Raw genomic sequence first — 4,792 nt, forward strand, 5'->3', positions numbered from 1 at the left:
CCCCCCCCGTGACCCTAGCTTTTTTAGGGGGAGGAGAGCTGGGGACCATGATAGCTTTTTGACATAGCTAAAAAAAACCAAAGTTAAAACCAGTAAGTACATCTTTCACTCCATAATTAATGTTTATCCTTAAGACTGTGTTATAAGTTCATCATGAAAAGCAAGCTTTATATTCTTTTTCTGAGTGGGGGACAATTGGGAACAGTGGCAATACTATTTTATTACTTTTTTCATCTTTTCCTTTAAATACTTTTTTGACTTGCTGTTAGTATAAAGATCCTAATCTTCCAAGGACATGGATCTCTGTACCCAAATAATGTTCAGGGTCAGCGACTGAATCTTAAGTTCTTCCCATCAGGTTTCATTTAGCATTCTAAAAATACAAATTACTTATTTGATGCCTTAAATACCCAGAAATGGAAATAAACACTCCTGAGTTCTCTTTTCTGCTAGGGTGAGTTTTCATGTTAGTAAGTTGAGTGCTTAGATACAGTGGCAATCTGCAAATTGCAAGATACTTGCAATATCTTAATAGTTCTTTTTAAGATCACTGATGCAACCAAGCATCTGTTTTAAAGGCTTGCAAGTTCTCATGCCTTCTTTTTTTTTTTTTTTTTTCCTTGTGTTTTGTTTTGGTTTTTTGGTCTTCTTTCTCTCCCTGAAGATCCAGACATTAAGGAGCTGATAGTTTGATATTTACACAGCTGAGAGCTAAATCCTAAATTGATGTGATGGAGAAAAACTGTGGCCAACACTTGAGTAAAGCTTACACTGCATCTCAGAGTCTTAGAAACAAGTGTTGATGAATGACAAAACAGACATTTTGCAGTTTTATCACCAGCAGCAACTTGTCATGAGCTCATTTAAAACTTATAAAATGTTCTTTAAGGGCAGTATGCTCTCAGCGCTTTACACAACAAAATGAACTGGTATAAACAATAGCTGAGGTACAGCTTTGGCAAGCTCTGAATAATGATTTTAGACAGAAATGGAGTTACTTGCTTACCAGAATTTCTCTGGAGTAACCTGAATGATGTGGATGCAGGAGATACCTGCATAGCTTCTTAACTGAAGGCTGTTGCTATTTTAAATGCACAAAACCTTAAGGAGCACTACAGTATTCAGGACCAAATGCTTTAATTTAGAATTCTTCCCTTAACTGTAGATGGAGCTTGGTAGTGTCACAATGGCAGAATGAGGCCCAAACTTTCTGCTGAAGAACACTGCTACTTTTCCAACGAAGGAAAATGTTACCAAACATTTCTTATTTCTGTCTTGGGGATCATTTGTGTTCTACCAACCTTACCATCAGACAGGACCATAACTGGGGATTGTGTTTCCTTTCAAGTATAAATGTAAGCAGAAATTTTACTTGCTGCTTGGGATACTTGTTGAAAATGTGACACAAGAGAACTCTCCGTGAAGTCTTCTCCCTTTTTTTTTCCCCCTCACTTCATGTATTGCTTGGTCACAGAAAATGTGTCTGACTTGCTGGTTGTTCATTTAGTAGCTGGGTTAAATTTTTAAGAAGGGGCTAGAGCCTCTCAGCCTGTTTAGTGGAGGAAGGAAACTAATGTATAACAAGGTGCAATTCTTGTACATAGAGTCTTACTCAGATAAAGAGCTTACCAGATGCCTACCTTTGTATTTTAGGGATCTTATACAGCAGGGAATAAAAGCCATAGTGTCTGCTCTCTTACCTGTGGCAAGGAGTGCTTCTCATGCTTGTTGTGCCTAAGTATTAGGGGTCAGTAGTTACACTGGAATAACACAGGTGCACATCCTATCACCTACTGAAAGGCATAGGAGGCCTCTCCTGTTTCCCATGCTTTTTCTCTCGTATCTCAATACTGCTCCCATGTCCTTTGGGGACCTTTTGGTAACCCACACTATCCTGTTTCCTGTTTCTTTGCTTGCCCTGTCACTGTGGTTACAGACTCAGACAAACGTATTCAATTTACAGAGCACAATGTAGTTGAAGGCAAGGCAGTGGTGGCTCAGTGCTGGAGAAGAGGAGGGAAGCTTGGTAAGACAGCTGAGCCACAGCTTTAGGAAGCTCGTAGTAAGAATATGCAGTGAATGCATAATTGAGGAGACAGTCTAAAATATTTATAATACTTACATGCATTCCCTTGCTTTTCACAATACTTTTTGGTATGTAATACCACTTATCCTCTGTTCTCTAAAATGCCAAAAGCAGCTGTGTACCAAAGAGCACATCAGCTGGAGAGTTGTATGTCTTACTGCATCTAAAATCTCCCTTTCTGGTAGACAAGAAACAAGACCTGTTTGTTTTTCTGTGTTTGTGTTCAAGATTAAATATTGTTGGTGTAATGCGTAGTTTCCCAGAGTCGTGTGGTCCATGGGGTCCACTGTGTCAGAATGGCATGGGACAACAGGACCTTAGAGTGAAGTTAGTAGTAATTTAAGTTCATTGCTTGTAAAACAAATCTAGGCTTTGTGACTTGAGTCCAGGATTTTATTTCCCACAGAACAGAACCATAAATTACTCAAGATTATGGACTACTTATAGCCCTTCAACCTGATCATTTTTCCTCAGCTATCAATAAGTGCTGTTATGTTATATTCCCATTCAACTTGACTGTTGGCCATGGGCTATTCACCAAGTGCAATGCAGGAGTTTGCAATCTGCAGGAGTTTGCAATCTGAGTGTATATACTATGTTCTGAAATGAGTGGTTACTAGGTTTAAACCCTGTGAATTTCAACTATGAACTGGAAATTAAGGCTTTGAAATTTTGTAGGCCTTTACTTTGGAAGACTTAGATGCAGCATGTTTTAAAGATCCCCTCACTTGCCATAGCAGTGTGTATCCTACTTATTTTTAGCACTTCCTTTGTAGATGTGCATGGATAGGCTGTGACTTAAGATTTGGGTCCACTGCTGGATAATCAAAATTCAGGTATTGATTACACAGCCATGTGAAATAACACCATCTTGAATGGTGATACTTCAGCTTCTTTTTTGGCAAAATGATGCAAAACCATATCAGTTCCTATCCAGTTTAAGAAACTACCTTTGGCTGTGACCCTGGTGTCCAGTCTACTTATTTTATGAAGGAATGGATATTGATGTCCTTAGGTTTTGTTTATGCTGCTGTCTTTCATTCTGCACTTCTATAAAGGAGATTTGGGGCTCTGCCCTCTGTTCATCAACAAATGGTGGGGTTTCATGCTGATTTTCTTAGATGTACCAGCACTTGACAGCAATATATAATTCTGTCCTGCTCCTAACATGCTGGCATGAAAGGGAAGTAGTCAGAGCTACTGTAAGTCATACCTACAGAGATACTGTAAAGTGAACATAAGGGAGAAAGGCAGGAGTTCCTGTTATATCATACACTGATTTTGAAAAATCCTCTTGTTGCAGGGGAAAAACTTGTGCAGATTCTAACATCCATTCTCTCCTAACACAGTTCATAGAATCAGAATAGTTTGGGTTGGAATGGACCTTTAAGGGTCATCTAGTCCAACCCCCCTACACTGATCAGGGATATCTCCCACCTGACCTTGAAAGTTTCTGGGGATGGGGCATCTACCACCTCTCTGGGCAACCTGTTCCAGTGTTTCCACACCTTCATCATGAAAAATTTCTTCTATCTAGTCTGGATCTACCCTCTTTTAGTTTAAAACCATTACTCCTTGTCCAATTATGACAGGCCCTACTAACAAATTTGTCCCCATCTTTCCTGTAAGCCCCCATTAAGTATTGAAAACCCGCAATAAAGTCTTCCTCGAGGCTTCTCTTCTCCAGGCTGAACAACCCCAACTCTCTCAGCCTTTCCTCATAGGATAAGTGCTCCAGCCCTCTGATCATTTTCGTGTCTCTCCAGACATGCTCCAACAAGTTCCTGTGCTGAGGACTTCAGCGCTGGACTCAGTACTCCAGGTGCGGTCTCACAAGAGCTAAACAGAGGGGCAGAATCACCTCCCTCAACCTGCTGGCCAAGATTCTTTTCATGCAGCCTGGGATACAGTTGGCTTTCTGGGCTGTGAGCACTGGTCACGTCCAGCTTTTCATCCACCAGTCTCCCCAAGTCCTTCTCCACAGGGCTGCTCTCAATCCCTTCATTCTCCAGCCCGTACTGATGCTGGAGGTTGCCCTGACCCATGTGCAGGACCTTGCACTTAGCCTTGTTGAACCTTATGAAGTTCACATGGGCCCACTTCTCAAGTGCAGTAAGCTTATGAAGGTGTTAGAGCTGCCACTCTGTCAGCCCTTGAATGGGGCAGCTGTGCCATTTCCTGCAAGATGCAGTTTTGAGCTGGAGATATGTGGTGAGCTACTTGTCTGATGCTCAGTCTACATATAGCAGAATTGTCACTGACAAAGAGCCCTCCAGGTGGCAGGGAGAACTGCATCTGAAAAGATACGCACATTTTCCCCGGAAGTTTTAGAGGAGTTTTTGAAACTGCTTTGCAGAGTCATTGTGCTTCCAGACTCTTCAAAATAACCAGACTTGGTCCTTCATTTGACATCAGGAGTTCCCTCACTCTGTTTGTGACCTGCCTTAGTGCACATAGAAATATTTTGCAAACTATTGACTCGCAGACGAAAACCAGAGAGCTCATACAAAAAATTGTTTGATCTACTGGTACCACATAATTGTAACACATCCCCAAATGAGACTTTTTTTCAATAGTTTTTTAACAAGTGTGGCTCACTAGCAAAGCAATGAAGAAGCTACTATTTGTGTTAGGTGGTAGAAGACATATATAAACAAGCCAGCTTTTATAACTGAAACTAGCTACTCTCCTGGCTTAAAACAAACT

Source organism: Athene cunicularia (genome assembly GCF_003259725.1).
Source record: "Athene cunicularia isolate RWA chromosome 1 unlocalized genomic scaffold, athCun1 chr1_part2, whole genome shotgun sequence".
Lineage (NCBI taxonomy): Eukaryota > Metazoa > Chordata > Aves > Strigiformes > Strigidae > Athene > Athene cunicularia.